Source organism: Brassica napus, chromosome C2, assembly GCF_020379485.1.
Source record: "Brassica napus cultivar Da-Ae chromosome C2, Da-Ae, whole genome shotgun sequence".
Taxonomy (NCBI): Eukaryota; Viridiplantae; Streptophyta; class Magnoliopsida; order Brassicales; family Brassicaceae; genus Brassica; species Brassica napus.
The window spans coordinates 37494485-37513679 of NC_063445.1; the positions used below are offsets into that span (position 1 = coordinate 37494485).

Genomic DNA, 19195 nt, shown 5'->3' on the forward strand with positions numbered 1-19195 from the left:
TCTCCAAGATTTCATCATTGATTTTCTCATCAACAATCACCACTTCATCATCTAAGTTGATGGCCACCTCCTTACCTAGTTTCTCAGCATCCCTGGTGAGGGTTGTAGGAGGTAACTGCTTACCACTCCTAAGGGTGATAGCTTTGGCCTCCTTGGGGTTTTGGTCAGATTTTCCAAGTAGAGATCCTTGCTGGCGATTCTGGTGAGTGTTCATGGAAGCAAATTGATTCTCTAAATTCTTGACTGTAGAAGCAAGATGTGAGAATTTGTTGTTGAGCTCATTGTAGCTCCCATCAATCTTGGAATGAAGGTTCTTCAACTCATAACCAACATGCTTCTCACTTCTAGTCTGAGACTCCAAGATTTGTTTTAGTAAGGTATCAGTGCTGCTCTCTTGAGGAGCAGAGGAAATAGACGAGGGGCTTTGCTGAGGCTGATAACTGCCTTGCTGGTTGTTTCTAGGCGGATAACCACTCTGTTGGTTGTTGGGATAGGATTTATGTTGGTAGTTGTTGTACTGAAAGTTGGGCTCTTTTTTGTACCAGCTACCATTGTTGTTAATGAAACACAATTCCTCTTGACCTTCCAAACCCTCAACCTCATTGACAGCAGGTGGATCATCCTGCTTGGAGTTACCAACAAACTCCAGCTACTCTTGGGTGGCTTTTTCAGCAATGAGTAGGTCGATCTTGTCTTCCAAAGCTTTGATCTCTTTCCTCGTCTGCTTATCATCACCTCTACTGCCTCTGTCGTGGTCTGCACTGTAGACTGCATCACTCTTCACCATGTTGTCAACCAGCTCTTCTGCATCATCTTCAGTTCTTCCCAAGAAGAACCCATTGCTAGCTGTATCCAGTCTGGCCCTGTACTTAGGAAGAGCACCACGGTAGAATGTGCTCAGCAAGCACTCCTTAGAGAAACCATGGTGTGGGCATTGAGCTTGGTAACCCTTGAATCTCTCCCAGGCTTCACTGAATCCTTCCAAGTTCTTCTGTTGAAAGCTGGAAATCTCATTTCTCAGCTTAGCAGTTCTTGAAGTAGAGAAGAACTTCTGCAAAAATGCTCTCTTGCAGTCATCCCAGGTGGTTATAGAGTCGCTGGGTAGAGACTCTTCCCACTGACGTGCCTTATCCCCCAAAGAGAAAGGGAATAACTTTAGCTTTAAGGCATCCTCTGACACACCATTGGTTTTTGACAACCCACAGTAGCTGTCGAACCTGTCCAAGTGATCGAATGGGTCCTCTAAAGCCAAGCCATGATATTTGTTGTTCTCGATCACGTTGAGGAGTCCTGACTTGACTTCAAAGTTGGTGGCTGCCACAGTCGGTGCTCGGATTCCCAGTCTATGACCATGAATGTTGGGCCGGTCATAAGTACCAATGGGTCGAGCTGCCCACGGTTGGTGTTCTGCCCCTTGCGGTGGATCTGCCATATCAATATCCAATCTCTGCAAGTGGGCTTGTTGATCTTCTTCTCTTCTAGCTCTAGCACACTCCCTCTCTAAAGCTTTGATGTCTGCTACTATTGGAACTAGGTTTGATGGACCCCTGCTCCTCAAGTTCATACACCTGAAAGTTAAAGGTAGGTGAAGAAGAAGAGTCAGTAACAAAACAAAATTAAAATGACTTAGTCTCAAGCAAGTGACTAAATCTCAATGTTCAAATCTACTCAGAATTTGGCAACGGCGCCAATTTGATGTTAGGAGTTTTCAGGCTCCTAAGACAAATGTTGTAATATGAGTGATTGTCGAACCAGTTCTGAGGGATATCAAAGCACCGAGAATGCAAGTACTCACTTAATCTAAGTGCAATCAATGATTTAGATGGGGTTTAAACTACTACTAATACTAAAAAGCAATTACAGAATGATACTTTCTTGACTAAGGGAAAAGAGAACTCATGGGCATAGGGATTAGACCTTGGGTGATCAGGTATCGAATTAAGGATGGCAAATGATCAATCAAACTATCAACCTTAAGCCTAGACACAATTCTAAGCAAGCTCTATGTCTATATGAATGCTCATTTGCTAACATATCTCAAACATCAAATGTCTTTGGTTGAATAATGTGAACGCAATCATTACTAACAAGTCTATTAGCTATCTTAGCACCTTTAACAACAAATGTCTTTGGCAAAGTAGACTAAAAGCCTAGGAGTGTTGTCTCAGGCATTTCATCAAACACCTTTTGGGTGGAAAATGCCTATTGATCAACTTTTGAGTGGCCAACTCAGAAGATGCATTATAAATACTATACTAGTAAGGAACAAGAATGATCTACACTAAAACATCCTAGAACTAACCGAATCACCCTTAATCTCCCTAACCCATGAATTCAAAAGGTGATTACTCACTAATCTCCATGATTCCTCTTAAACCCATATTGGATTTCAGATTAATCATGTAAAGAAATAGATAAGAAATCAACAAGAACACAAGATGAAAGCAATGAAATCTGAATCAAAAGAAGTTTTACTAGTTGTTCTTCTCAAAAGAGATATCTTGCCTGCTGTGGCTTACAAAAGTACTTAACTTAGGTTTTTGGCAATGTAAAACGTGCATAATGAAATTACCAAAAGGCCCTTAGAAAAACATGAGTTCGACAGGCAAATAGACGCGGAGCGACCTCGGCATGTCTCTCCGACAAGTCGCTCCGGCCTTCGGGAGCGACCTCAGTGGGTCGCTCTGAGAGGTCGCTCCGGGTTCGTTTTGTGTCGTCTCGCGATGGAAATGCGAGTGACCTCGGAGTGTCGCTCTGGGAAGTCGCTCTGGGAGGGGTGTCTCGCGATAGAAACACGAGCGACCTCTCCATGTCGCTCTGGCCAGGTCGCTCTGGCCAGGTCGCTCTGGGAGGGGTGTCTCGCGATAAAAACGCGAGCGACCTCTCTATGTCGCTCTGGCCAGGTCGCTCTGGGATGTTTGTTACAGCGACTTCATGTAGTTGCTCCGGGAAGTCGCTCCAGGCAGTGCTCATCCAAAGATCACTCTAATCACTTCCCTTGAGCTCCAAATGCACCCAAATATCTTCAGGAACTCCATGTGGTACTCCAATACCTAATAGAGACATATGTATGAAAAATGCAACCTAGACATGGCTAAATCCTAATCTATATGATGAAAATGCACATGAATAAATGGATAAAACAATGTGAATATGCAAGATATCAACTCTCCCAAACTTATTCTTTTACTTGTCCTCAAGTGAACTTTCTAGAACTCATAGGGAGAGAGGTTTGAAGGTGGGGGCTCATAGCCAAAAGAAACACACAAAGCACTCAAATCAACATCTAAATTCGGCATTAGTACACCCTCTCTTATTATACTCTAGCTTCTCTAGGCCTATCTCAACTCTTTTCATCCCTACACTCATCATCATGCATTCACACATGCAAATCAGCCAACTCTCAAGTTCATTAAGCATAGCATCAAGTGAATTCTTGCAAATGGTCAATTGGTCCAAATCATTTGGGTAAGGGGATGCTTTTTAATCAAGTGAGTCAAGGGGTTCAAGATATATGATATTTAAGGTGGTATAATCTCAAGACAAGTAGCCTTGACATTGCACATAATATATCTAAGAAATGAATCAACTCATGCATACAATGCTCAATCTCCATTGTTCTACCATTTACCCAAACATATATGATACACATTCATTTCCCCTTTCCAAACCCAACTCACATCTCTCACCCAAGGACTTCAAAAGCATTTCCTAACATAAAACTCTTTTTTTTTTTACAAGGGATTTCTTACACTTTTTGAACACCTCTTAGCTCATACTAATTTTGCTAGCCCCCTTTCTTTATTCTTTCTCTTCTTTTTTTTTTTTTTAATTGTTTGGGGGCCAAGACTTTTCACAAATTGAGCTAGAAGTTTCTTTACTTATCCCATAAAGACTAGTCAATTAAGCACAAGAGTTCACTCTTTTCCTTCGACTTTCTCATACTCCCAAATCAAACTTTACAACACTCACCCCTATCCTATGGCTAGACAATAATGTGCCTAATCTAGCAAGAATGAAGATCAAGCATTGTCGTTCCCGATACTCTCAACATTATGTGCATGTAAGACTTTCCGAAAAAGGCCTCACTCATCAAATAATGGAACTTGGCGAGTAACGACTCATGGAACATTCTTGACCACAAGATCCAGATTTGGGGTCCGCATATCACCCATGTGGATCAACACACAAATCATGCGAGATCCTTACGGGAAAGGGATCTCCTTTCGCTTTCATGAACGAGAAATGTATAGGCGAGTCTACAGGAGAGGTGGGTACCGGATATGATCACAACTACGTATTGGACTGTCCTTATCAAGAGAAGGATGGGCTGAAACACGCAACAAAGCTGAAGGACGGTGCGAGTGAAACAAGTGGTTTTACATGGATGTGATTTAGGTATCAACTGATTGGAATAACTAACCGTTTAAATTATTTATGACTTCATATATATATATATATGTATGTATATATTAAAAGTCACGGTTACTATATATTACAAGGAGACTTGGGTTTTTTCAGAGACAAGTTCATTTTCTCATTCAAAAATATATATTCCAAAGCTTTGGTCTATTGAATTGTTTTGACTATCCAAATACAATATATGGAGTTTTTGACTCATTAACACAAATAAGTATTGATGACTCAAAAGTATTTTAATTACACAAAATAATATTGTTGATCATCAATCAATTATCTAAACTATCGCTTGAAATATATGGTACATTAAAATAAACTTTGGACTATAAGTTTTCTTTGAATAGTTTTAAGATTAAAAACTAGATCTCGACCCGCGACTGCGCGGATTTTTGTTTTCATTTATTTTAATATAAACATTTTATTTTCAATTCTAAATTGGTATATATTATCATATATATGTGTCTATCAATTTTAAAATCATAATAAGTTTACGGTATATTTTTTCATTGAATAGATTGTTTTAAACTTTCACATGTATTTGTATCTTCTTCTATATATATTTTTGGATTATAATTTCATTATTAAAATCGTAACTATATATATAAAGATTAGTAAAATATTATTTTATTGTCATATTCAAAAATATTGTAACAATTCACAAATTTAAAAGTTTTTAAAAAATTCAATTTTTCGCTTCATAGATTTATATTATCGAGTAAATAATTAAACATTTAGGTTTTGTTTATTTTTAAAATTTTGTTTTCATTGGTTTAAGGTAGTAAAGATTAATCGTTGTTAGATAATATGATTTTTGTTATTTTAAAAAAATCTTTATAATTAATAATTAACATATGGAGGTATAGTATTTACAACATTAAATTATATCTATTTAATTTATACTATTTATAAATCCAATGGATCATCTATTGTTTATATCCAATTATTGATAGCCCAATAAAAGTTTATGTTAGGTCCAAAATTTAAATGATAAAATTAGAGATTAAATGTAACATGACTTTTTAGGAATATGTCCATTAGGTCTATTTTTAAAAAAATCACACATGAATCAAGGTTGTGACTTCTGTTTTAATATATAAGATTAGTAGTCTCTTATATCGAAGGATTAATTTATTGTTGGATCTATAAAAGTACGAACATTAAGGTAACATCATAAATTTTTGTGTAAAAATTATAACAAGCTTATAGACATTATTAAAAAAGTTGAAAGAAATATTGAAAAGATAATAATAAAATACAGAAAATAGTAAATCACTTCATGTAAAAAGAAAGAGGAGTTCAACGACAGAAATAAACCACCCACGTTTTTCAAAAACAAAAAAAAAACCCACCCACAATAAAACTTTGTCATGTTTTTTGTTGTAATTGGGTATTTTGGTTTATTAGAACGTAACTCTGTTTATAATTAGACAGAAAAACTCTGTTTTAAAATAAGAATTTTTTTTTACATTGGCTTATAACAATAATTATTACCTATTTACATAGAAAACAATGTAAAAATAAATTATAATCGTAATAAAATATATTATAAAAAATTAAATAACATATAAATAAAATTTTAAACATGATTTAAATAATAAATATAAAAATGTGGTGTTAAGATTAATGATATATTTTCAAAATAACCAAAATATGTAAGAAAATATATTTTGGATAATAACTAAGGTTTAACAAATTTTTATTCATTTCACATTTGTTCATCATCTCATACATATTTTAGATAATAAAAACAATAAATTGTGATTTTTATTCATTTATAATTCAAATTACTATTTATATTTTATAGATAGATATAATATTGTAATATAAATATTAAATACAACTCTATTTGTATAAATCCGGGCGTAGCCAGGGCCAAAATCTCTAGTCCTTTTTAACATTTCCAAACTACTATTATCAGTATCGAAGTTAACATATGATTTGTATCGTAACAAGACCTTCTTTAATTGATAAAGCCTTTGTCTTAAATTTTGGAAAGAAGCTTTAGAGCATCTTTATCCGGGTATACTAGAGGGTTTCTTAGCCTGTGGGTCCCGCGTAGGATCCACTTTTTTTAAGAAACTGGTTACAAAAACTACTAAATAGTAGTCGGTTCTTAAGGGTTTCTTACACTGTTCGCGGGTCCCACTAATACGTGGCGGCTCACGATTGGTTTGTTTTTTTTTTTTAATTCGAAAAAGTAAAAAAAAAGAAAAAAAAAAATTAAGAAACCCCATTTGGGGTTTCAGGGATAATGATGCTCTTAGACGATGCAATCAATGCTCAAGGCATTTTTTCTTGTGTTCTACGTTGCATTGTAGATCCATTATGGTGCTATTGTTCTCATGGGAATAGAAAACGAATCTAAGAGGCACTTATCGAAGGATCCAACTTTAAAGTGAGAAATATTTCAGCTTCCACCAGAATTGAATTGGGTGTTGGTAAAAGATGAACAAAGCTGCTTAATTTCTTGAAAGGGAGAGAAACTAAAATTTATCCTTTGTTTGTTTCAATTGGTACATTAGAGAACATTGTACTAAATAAACTTTCATCATAGAGTAGAATCTCCACTGTTTTAAGTTGATACATAAAATACTGGGATGTACATACACAAATAAGCATGTATATTTAAACAAACACCATTACTAGATGCAGAAGGCTAACGAAACCTTAGAACATGATTATCCGGGGTCCTTAGTGGGTTTCTTCGTACGTGGGCCCCCACAAAACCCTTAAGGATCGGTTACAAAAACTACTAATTAAGAACCGATCTTAGTGAGTTTCTTACACTGTTTGCGAGTTCCACTGACACGTGGCGGCCCGCGATTGGTTTGTTTTTTAATTTTTTTTTTAATTTTTTTTTTTTTTAAAACTAAGAAACCCAAAGGGATAATCATGGCCTTAGAAGGTGTTGTGCAACTAATATAAAGAGGAAGGTTATGTTCGGCGAGACCGTGTACACCGAGATGTTGTAGAACAAACCAGGGTGGAGAAAGGTTACACTGTTGAGATAAAGGGATTCTTTGGAGGAAGAAGGTTAGTGATTATCGTCAGGAGAGGTAGCGTTGGGGAGGGATCAGAGATCGGAGAACATGAGTGTAACGACCGTAACCCGGTAACCCGGTTTTGTTAAATAATAGTGTGGTTTTATTTATATTATTTCTTGTTTGCAAACCGTTCCTGAACCAATTGGTTTAATTTCATTCAGTTTTGATTATTAATATTAATCATATCACCTGTTTATTTTGTCTGTCGAATGTATATAATATTCCCGGTTTTTCTTAACCAAACTGGGTAAAATTATTATCATTATTAAACCAAACCAGCCACCAATTTTCCCTAGCCCTATCAGTGTACGCGTACCTATATATATATTTGTTTTCCTCAAAGCTCAGCCTCCATTTATTTTTAGATCGTGGAAGAGAATGAGCTTCACCACCATCACCATCTCCATCTTCTCTACTCCTTCACGATCACTCCCCTCTCTTCATCTTTAGGCTTTGATGGCAATAAAAGGAAGAACACCATCAATGTCACCAATCAGATCGCTAGCCACCACCGGAGGCATGTTCTTCACCGATCACCACCGCATCCATCGTAGCTGATGTCCATGGAACCATCGTTGCTCTTGTTGGCGTTGTATAGCGGAGCTGAGCTGAGACGTGGAGGAGAGACGAGCGACGGAGCTGCCACATCTAATCACCTCGCCACCGTCACCGATCTACTTGACCATCAGTTGTGACCCACAGGTGGTGTAACCCTTGTCACCATAGACGTTTCCGTGTTGTTGTAGATTGTGTCGTGTGGTTAACCAAGGAGAGAGTGAGATCTAGGGTAAGATTTACCTCTTTCTTGCGCACCAAGTTTCCTCGTTTCCATTTTATTAAACGCTTGCCACCTTGTTGTGAATCGAGAACTTATGTCATGATTTTATGTTTGGTATGCGTGTGCATCTTTGTTGTGCTCCTCACGTGTTGATGGTGAGAAGCCGAGACGGATGTTTTATTCTATAACATGTTTCCGGTTCCAATGATGGCTAAGGCGAGGGTCTATTCCGTAAATCCCGTATCAGTGTATCGTAGTTTAGATTTCGAATCATGATCTGTCAGTTTGAATTGAGTCTTGACTGTTAGTTAGTTCATTCACTGTAAAATGGAACTAGGGGTCTAGAGGATTCAACCGTTGATTGATTGCGTGATGTTAAGAGATACGATATATATATATGTATGTACACATAGCTATGAGTAAGGACTATGTGCGCGGGCGGGGGTCTCAGAGATGTCTGGGCTAGCGACGCTACTTTGATTGTGCGGACAGGAGTACAGAGACGTTTGTACCATGGACGCTACTTGAGAGGGCGGGGGTACAGAGAAAGACTGTACTAGCGACGCTACGTATTATATATCCATATGAGAAGATGCTGGGTGTATGGACTAGCTATATGCTATCATCGCATTGTTTGGTTTTTGTGATGCGCTAGGCGTCGTGTGTGTTCATGTTAGAGCTAAACTTCCATAGTGGGAGTTCTATTTACTCAACTCAGTGATTTGCGTGTTTAGCATCTCATACCTCACGGAGTGACTCCCCTGTTGCTCACCCCTCTTCTTCCTCTTGCAGGTGAGCTTGCCGAGTAGTTGGATATTTGGTGTTTTGGGATGATCGTATTTTATTTCAGTTTTAACTAATGATTTATACGAATTTTACATTTGATTTATTTGATATATTTTTATACTTCAATTCAAAAATGTATTCCTTTTGAAATTCTTTTATTAAATGTTATGTTATTTTGTTCGATTTTGAATAATTCGGTTTAATTCGATTTTTTACCGTAAGTAACACGCCGTTCTCCATATAGGAGGAAACAAGTGTTACAATTTGGTATCAGAGCAGGGTTCTGTCCCTGCTCCGACCCGGGACGGCGATTTATGGGACTTGGATTTCAGCGATTTTCAATGTTTGGGGATTGGGAGTTTTTGGAAAGAAAAAAAAATGACACTGTTCTGTCCTATATCTTTCGGTTAGCTATTAGCGTTTCTAACTCTTTTATTTTTTTTTGTACGAGAAGACCAAATTTCTATTCGTTTCCATTATGGCATTATTCTCCCATCTCTCGTTCTTCTTTCCATTATAGTCGTTGAAGTTTTTTCGGGTTCCATCTAGAATTCAGGGCGAATTCCGATTAAGTGGGGAAGAATTGTAACGACCGTAACCGGTAACCCGGTTTTGTTAAATAATAGTTTGGTTTTATTTATATTATTTCTTGTTTGCAAACCGTTCCTGAACCAATTGGTTTAATTTCATTCAGTTTTGATTATTAATATTAATCATATCACCTGTTTATTTTGTCTAACGAATGTATATATATTCCCGGTTTTTCTTAACCAAACTGGGTAAAATTATTATCATTATTAAACCAAACCAGCCACCAATTTTCCCTAGCCCTATCAGTGTACGCGTACCTATATATATATATTTGTTTTCCTCAAAGCTCAGCCTCCATTTCTTTTTAGATCGTGGAAGAGAATGAGCTTCACCACCATCATCATCTCCATCTTCTCTACTCCTTCACGATCACTCCCCTCTCTTCATCTTTAGGCTTTGATGGCAATAAAAGGAAGAACACCATCAATGTCACCAATCAGATCGCTAGCCACCACCGGAGGCATGTTCTTCACCGATCACCACCGCATCCATCGTAGCTGATGTCCATGGAACCATCGTTGCTCTTATTGGCGTTGTATAGCGAAGATGAGCTGAGACGTGGAGGAGAGACGAGCGACGGAGCTGCCGCATCTAATCACCTCGCCACCGTCACCGATCTACTTGACCATTAGTTGTGACCCACAGGTGGTGTAACCCTTGTCACCACGTTTCCGTGTTGTTGTAGATTGTGTCGTGTGGTTAACCAAGGAGAGAGTGAGATCTAGGATAAGATTTACCTCTTTCTTGCGCACCAAGTTTCCTCGTTTCCATTTTATTAAACGCTTGCCACCTTGTTGTGAATCGGGAACTTATCTTATGCTTTTATGTCTGGTATGCGTGTGCATCTTTGTTGGGCTCCTCACGTGTTGATGGTGAGAAGCCGAGACGGATGTTTTATTCTATAACATGGCTAATGTGAGGGTCTATTCCGTAAATCTCGTACCAGTGTGGAATTATCTCTATCGTAGTTTAGATTTCAAATCATGATCCGTCTGTTTAAATTGAGTCTTGATTGTTAGTTAGTTCATTCACTGTAAAATGGAACTAGGGGTCTAGAGGATTCAACCGTTGATTGATTGTGTGATGTTAAGAGATACGATATATATATATGTATGTACACATAGCTATGAGTAGGGACTATGTGCGCGGGTGGGCGCTTAGAGATGTCTGGGCTAGCGGCGCTACTTTGATTGTGCGGGTAGGGGTTCAGAGACGTCTGGACTTGCGATGCTACTGGTGCGGGCGTGTGGTACAGAGACGTTTGTACCATGGACGCTACTTGAGAGGGCGGGGGTACAGAGAAAGACTGTACTAGCGACGCTACGTATTATATATCCATATAAGGAGATGCGGGGTGTATGGACTAGCTATATGCTATCATCGCATTGTTTGGTTTGTGTGACGCGCTAGGCGTCGTGTGTGGTCATGTTAGAGCTAAACTTCCATAGTGGGAGTTCTGTTTACTCAAGTCAGTGGTTTGCGTGTTTAGCATCTCATACCTCACGGAGTGACTCTCCTGTTGCTCACCCCTCTTCTTCCTCTTGCAGGTGAGCTTGTCGAGTAGTTGGATATCTAGACTGTTTGGTGTTTTGGGATGATCGTATTTTATTTCGGTTTTAACTAATGATTTATACGAATTTTACATTCGATTTATTTGATATATTTTTATACTTCAATTAAAAATGTATTCTTTTTGAAATTCTTTTATTAAATGTTATGTTATTTTGTTCGATTTTGAATAATTCGATTTAATTCGATATTTTATTGTAAGTAACACGCTGTTCTCCATATAGGAGGAAACGGGTGTTACAACGAGGCGGAGGGGAAAAGAGTGGAGAAAGAAGGTAGGAACGTAGAAGGAAAAATAATGAGTCATGTCGATCGAAGAGCATGGAATCAGAGCTGGCAAAGAGCGTGGGGACTCGACGGAGCGAAGTAAGCTTCTGTGACCATTGCTGTGACTTTGAAGTACGAAAGAGAAAATGGAATCTGTCATTTGTTTTTTTTTTTCAAATTCATCTCTTTAGGTGATATACTATTCTGTTGATTTTAACGGGTAAATCATTTTTTTTCTAATAATTCTAAATAATCTTTGATATAAATAAGAGAAAAAGACAAAAATAGCACTAAATCAAGTTTATGTTCCCAAACTAGCACTCAAGGTCAAAAGTCACAAAAATAGCACTTAATGTTTTATCAAAAGTCACAAACTTAGGGTTTAGAGTTAAAGGGTGGGGTTTAAGATTTAGGGTTTAGGGTTTAGAGTTTAGGGTTTAGGGTTTAGATTTTAGGGTTTAGGGTTTAGAGTTTAGGGTTTAGGGTTTAGAGTTTAGGGTTTAGGGTTTATGGTTTAGGGTTTAGAGTTTAGGGTTTAGGGTTTAGAGTTGAGAAATGTGGTTTTGGGGATAAGATTTCAAATTTTGAAAAATAAAAAAAATTAAAATTTTCAAAGGATAAACTTTGAAAGGTGCCATTTTGGTCATTTTAGTTTTTGAGTGCTATTTTTGTGATATAAACTTAGAAAAATATTATTTTGGAGATTTGCCCTATAAATAATTGATGAAATCCATATTTTTCAATGAGAAGAGTTTTGATAGGATTTCTACAAATGTCATATCCAATAATTATGGATTTTTTGGACTTCTTATAAATATCATTAGACCTTGATTCGCGTAACTGCGCAGATATTTGTTCTCAATTATGTATATGTTGATTTTTTTCTATTCATTAGTGACCTTTTTTGGTTCAAACTTCATCATTATTGACATAGGATCTAAACATTAACCATATTTCAAAAATGTATATGTCTTTTCAATCTTAACAACATTATAATTTACACGGTTATCATCCTAAAACCAATTAAACGCTGTCACTTGTATTTATAACTTTTTATTATATATTTTTTTGGTTGCCTTGAATATCAGACGAATTAGAATATATTTATTTGTAGAAATATGTATTTTTTTTTGTATTTAAGTCATATATTATTTATATTAAATATTTACATGAAATAACCTATTTAAATTATAAGTAATAAGAACAATTATTTTTAAATTTAGCAATATATTTATATTTTATTGTAATTTAACAATTTAACAAAATTCATATACATTAAATATAAAAAATTACTACTAGTTATTTATAAATATGACAGTAAACTATTGAATATTAAACAAATAACATTGTGTTGTGAAACTTAGGATTTAGAACTGTAAGTTTCTGTATATTATTAATGAATAAGTGTTCCCTTTATACAGGGGTTACAAGAGAGATAAATGGAAATACAACAATAAGATAGATTACAAATCATAAACATAAACGAATTAGGAAATAGGCAAGTTGTAGCCGCCTCTCTCTCCTCTCCAAGTCTCGCAGCCGCCTCTCTCTCTCTAGGGTTGTCTCTAAGTGTATGGGCCGGTTATGGACCGGGCCGGTTATGGACCGGGCCGGTTATGGACACCCACCAATTGATTTATAACACTCCCCCTTGGATGCCATAACCATACATGGATTGTAATACGCTTAATGTTGCCTCATTAAAACCTTATCAGGAAAACCCAGTGGGACAAAACCATGATGAAGGAAAAAGAGTACAACACGTACTACTCCCCCTGATGTGAACCTCAGTGGCGGTCCTTCAGCCTACGCATCCCAATCTGATGCGTGAGCTTCCTGAACGTGCAGGTAGGAAGTGCCTTGGTGAATAGGTCAGCTGAATTGTCATTGGATCGTACTTGGACGACCTGGACCTCCCCGGCTTTCTGAAGCTCGTGAGTAAAGAAGAACTTAGGCAATATGTGCTTCGTCCTATCACCTTTTATGTAACCTTCCTTGAGCTGAGCAATGCACGCATCATTGTCCTCATACATCACGGTTGGCTTTTTGCACTCGGCCATCCCGCAATCAGCTCGGACGTGTTGGGTCATCGAGCTCAACCAAACACACTCGCGGCTGGCATCATGTATGGCCAAGATTTTCGAGTGATTAGATTAAGTGGCCGTGATGGTTTGTTTCATGGAACGCCATGATATGGCCATACCTCCATGTGTAAAGACATATCCTGTCTGTGATCGAGCTTGATGTGGATTTGATAAATAACCAGCATCAGCAAAGCCAACTAAGCCATCTTTGTGATGGTTAGTATAATATAGAACCAAGTCTTTCGTTCTTTGCAGGTAACGAAGAACATGTTTGATCCCATTCCAATGCCTCAGGGTCGGATATGAGCTAAACCTAGATAGTAGGTTCACGGCAAAGCTTATATCAGGCCTTGTGTGAGTTGCCAAGTACATTAAAGCTCCTATGGCACTGAGGTATGGCATTTCGGGACCTAGGTCATCTTCATCGTCCATCTTGGGACGGAATGGGTCAGTGTCCAGGCCGAGAGACCTCACGACCATGGGACTGGTCAGAGAATGGCAATCGGCCATATTGAATCTCTTGAGTACCTTTTCAGTGTATGCCATCTGATGCACAAGGATCCCATCATTTATGTACTCAAGTTATAATCTCAAACAGAATTTTGTTTTCCCGAGATCTTTCATCTCTAATTCTTTCTTAAGGTATTCAACCGCTTGAGAAATTGTATCCAGAGGTTCCTAGGATATTCAGATCATATATTTCGATGATTATCAATATTGTTCTCGAGAACTTGCTGTACATTCAGCTCAATACCCTCTAGTACTTTCATTATCCAGTGGACCAAATAAATATGCAGTCACTACATCAGTTTGCTGCAAATCTAATTTTCTCTCCTATATAGCCAGAGTTATGAGAAATCTTAAAAGTAGTTCCATCCACCACATGGGAGTATATCTCCTCATAATCTATTACTGGTCTTTGTGAGAATCCTTGTGCAACATTAGCTTTATATCTCACGATTTCTATTCCTCACAAGACCCATTTATGTCCACTGGTTTTAACATCATATGGCGTCTTAATCATATGGCCAAATACGCCTTTCTTCTTTAAACTATTTAACCCCACGTTTTCATTCAATCTGTTCTATGAGTGCGCACTCTTATATTGACGTGGGTTCATGATCCTTGCTTATATTCATAAATTCAAGTGCTACCTTGTATCATCTTCTGTCGACATTCCTTATTGTGTTCCATTATGTTTCATTATTATCAGGACCTTTAATACTTTGCAGCTTGGCGTCTCAAGCTACATTGTTTGGTACCTGTACCTTAGAGCCGGCCGGCCTTATCTCTATGTTTGGTATGGTTTCCTTGACCTCGGATTTGTTTTATCATTCTATGCACCTTTTTCTTTTGTTTCCGAGGACTCTTATCTTTTGGAACTTATTGGTCTATCTTGTATAGACTCTGTAGCAACTTGACTGTGTCTCTCTTGGACATCAATTTAGTTGGTGCTTTACAAGCTGGTTTATATATGACTTAGTCATTCTTTTTCGGGCCAGCAAATGTGTCTGACATTTGATTAGCTAGCTTTGTAAATGTATATTCTTTGGACGTCTATTTCACATTCTTTAGTCCGAGAATCTTGCCAAGACAATGATGGTCGATGCCATTCTGTTTATCTTACCAGCTTATTATTTTCTCCCCCTAATGTTGGATAGTCGGATCCATTAAACTTTGCAATCCGTGTTCTTGGCCACTAAATAGATCACCAATATTTGGCTCAAGGTACTTCATTATTTGTGGGAGATTCATATCCAACATTTATCCTCATCCTCTTCTAAGGATCCATCTTAAACGGCACATATATTTGTGGTGGCTTATCCAAATATCTCAAGATGTTATATGTCTGGCTCATGACCCGTAATAAATTTGAGATGGGAATATCTGTGCTCACTTAATGATCTGATGCTTATTAGTTAAGATGCATGTAAATTCGTGTGTCCCCAAGCCTTGGACTGAGAGTTTGGACCTATGGGTAATGGCCAGTACAGATTTATAAAAGGATTCAGCCAAGTTATATATAGTATAGACATGTGCGGATTTGTCCTCACTGCCCCCTCATGGACATACTATAATCTTTGAGTTCTTTGGGACATCATGGTCTAATGAGTTTCCCTTGTGTTCATGCTACACATGTGAGATTCAATGGGATGACTCTTTGTGCCCTTTCCAATATCAATTTCGCATCATGTTTTGGACCAGGATGGCCAATCCGGTCATACCATAAAGTGTATAATTTTGTGGGTAAACCCTTCTGGTTACCATGACTATTGCCTCTATCATACTGATCTTGGCATAGTCTAGATCAATAGAGAATACATGTATAGTTTTTTTTAGGACTCATTACGGCCTTGGGCGATTTTATACATATATCTGAAGGAACTCTTTGTTTCCTTCGCCCATTGTTTCAATATGGAAACCATTCATTCTTATATCTCTATATAATCTCAATGGGTTTTTCTGGGTGAATATAAAGCATCTAAATGCTTGCCCTTATACATATCTGGCCATAGCCCTTAATGTGTACCATACCCGCAAATCATATTGGCGTTTTCAAAAATCATTCATTCCTTTTATTAAGTTTTAGTAAAAAAAGTTCATAGAAATGAAAAACATATAAATGAAAAACATTAAAACAAAGAACATAGAATTTAGATTACAAATGTCGAAATCAATCTTCAGTTTTTTTTAGACAATCTGAAGTTTCATAATCCATAAGATCGTCCTTCTCATGATTGAAGTCGTTTTCATCATCTTGGTAAGTCATATGGGCTTCAGGATTCTTCCCTTTCAAGCTCTCTTTATAGAGGTCAACTAGATGCTTGGGAGTCCTACAAGTCTTAGCCCAATGATTGCTCATTCCACATCTATGGCACACGTATTTCTCTGATTTAGTCGAGTGTTGGGGTTTGAAAGAAGATCCACGGCCACGACCATGGCCTCGTCCAAATGAGCCACGGTCCCGTCCATGGTCTCGACCATTTCCTCGCCCGCGGCCAAAGGATTTTCGACCGCGGCCACGTCCGTTCGATTTGTCTCGACCACGGCCATGCTGGCCGTTTCCTTGGACGTGGTTAGACTCTTCATTGTCCTCTGTAGCGTGTGCATCAGGTAGTGGAGCTGATCCAAGTGGTCTCATCTGACTGTTTCTCATTAGTAATTCATTGTTCTGCTCAGCGAGCAAGTGACAAGAAATAAGATTAGCATAGGTTTTGAAACCTTTCTCTCGGTACTGTTGTTGTAACAGCACATTGCTTGCATGGAAAGTGGAAAAGTTTTTCTCAAGCATATCTTGTTCTGTAATACTTTCACCACACAGTTTCATTTTAGAAACAATGTTAAAGGAACATTAGCCAAGATGCCAAAGGCATCAAACGTGTGGCTTCTCCCATTGGATAAATTCAAACCGGCAGCTCCTTCATTTGACTTCACATGCTTATGTTCTCGTATCCATTTCGAAAACCCTAATGTACTCAGACTATATATATTGTAATCTCATCTCATAATAAGATTGGACAGTTCTTGACACAAAAACACTCTCTTAGACTCAAAGACTTAATCATGATTATACACTAAACTCTTTACTAAACTCGTTCTAAATCTCATCTAAACTCCTCTAATCTCTTTCTTTTCTCATTCTGAACTCAGATTCTCTAAAGTTTATATGGTATTAGAGCAAGGTTGCTCATAATCTGGCTTTGATTGCTAGAAAACTCAAGAACACATCAGTTGCTTATCCTTCATCCGAGCGGTTTCAAGATGGAATGCAACAAGGCTGTGGTTCCGGTTACTCTCAAAGGGGGTGAAATGATCCTAGGTGAGATGATCACGTCCCTGAAAGTCCTCCAATGATTGTGATGGTGAAATAAGCAGTGGATTGAGTTGATACTTCAAAGAGATGCGGAAATGGCTATCAGACTATCAGATTTGCTTGTAATGTACAGAGAAATCCGAATACACTAAACAAGCTTTGATCAAACAAGATTCAGAGAGAAATTTTAATAGAAAAGAGTTTGATGGTTTTATTGAGTGTTTTGATCAGAATATAAAGAGAAGAAGACTGTACATGCACAGCTTCTTGGAAACACACAAAACAATTAAAACAAAAACTAAGTTTAAATTTGAAAATAAGAAAAGGCTCCTTGTTTCTTCATGCACGAAATTAGAGTAGGAAATGGGACTGGTTAGGCTTAGTTTCATCAAGAGGCTCATGTATAAGTGTTGTGTCCAAGCCTCATTAAAAACCTTGTTTGGAAAATCCATTGGGACAAAACCAAACTAAGGAAAAGAGTGCAAGTCACAACACCTCTCTTGATGAATGTCTTAGATGGCTTGAATCACAACCAGTGTGGTTGGATAAGCACACTCTAGACTGCCCTGGATAGTGTGAAGTAGTTGATGAAGAGCTTGTCGAAATCTTGCTTGCTTTGATCTTGTCATTGGACCAATGGGTACTTCTAGCTCCTTCTCATTTGTTTCCTCAGGTTTAAGCAGCTCCCTGGTTCTTTCTTCAACTTCCTTAAGCTCTGGTTCAAGCTGATCCATCTCTTCAGTTCCATTGCTAGCCAAGATCACATCATCCTCTCCCACTTGAGAAGGATTTGACCTCAAATCCATTTCTTCTGCACAATAAGGAACTAAATCAGTAACATTGAAGCTTGAACTCACGTTATACTTACCTTGGAGATCCAGTTGATAGGCATTGTTGTTGATCTTCCTGATGACTTTGAAAGGACCATCCAATCTAGGCATAAGTTTAGATTTTCTTTCATTAGGAAATCTGTCCTTCCTCTGGTGTATCCAAACTAAGTCTCCTTCTTCAAAGATCATCTCCTTTCTTCCTTTGTTAGCATGCTTATCGTACAGCTTGGTCTTGTTTTCTATTTTGATCCGTGCCTTCTCATGTATCTGCTTAACAAGTTCAACTTTCTTTTGTCCATCCAAGCTAACTATTTCACTCAAAGGTAAAGGCATTAGATCCAAGGGTGATAAAGGATTGAAACCATAGACAATTTCAAATGGAGAGAACTTAGTTTCAGAATGCTTAGCATGATTACAAGCAAATTCTACATGTGGCAAACATTCTTCCCAAGTTCTAAGGTTCTTTTTAATCAATACACGGAACAAGGTAGACAATGTTCTATTGACAACTTCAGTTTGTCCATCAGACTGTGGATGACAGGTAGTAGAGAAACACAGTTTAGTTCCTAACTTAGACCACAAGGTTTTCCAAAAGAAGCTAGGAAACTTAGTGTCTGTATCAGAAACAATTGTCCTAGGCATTCCATGAAGTCTAACAATTTCCTTAAAGAACATATTAGCAACATTCACAGCATCATCAGTCTTATGACATGAAATAAAGTGAGCCATTTAAGAGAACCTATCAATGACTACAAACACATAATCTCTTCCAGTTTTAGTTCTAGGTAACCCAACAACAAAATCCATTGAAATGTCATGCCATGGATGCAAAGGAATGGGTAAAGGAGTATACAGACCGTGGTTCTGGACTTTGGACTTAGCCTGTTTGCAAGTGACACACCTTTCGCAAGATTTTTCTAAATCTCTCCTCATATGTGGCCAATAGAAGTGCTCCTGCATTACATTCAGTGTTTTAGCCACGCCAAAGTGTCCTCCAAGTCCACCTGCATGAG

At 37.7% G+C, this 19195-nt stretch overlaps 1 non-coding gene across 1 annotated transcript; it reads left to right on the plus strand.

Moving 5' to 3' along the window:
• Positions 1-917: 917 nt before the first annotated feature.
• Positions 918-1024, plus strand: LOC125582602. Its single transcript, XR_007320059.1, has one exon. It is a non-coding gene; the product is annotated as a small nucleolar RNA R71 (small nucleolar RNA).
• Positions 1025-19195: the final 18171 nt, after the last annotated feature.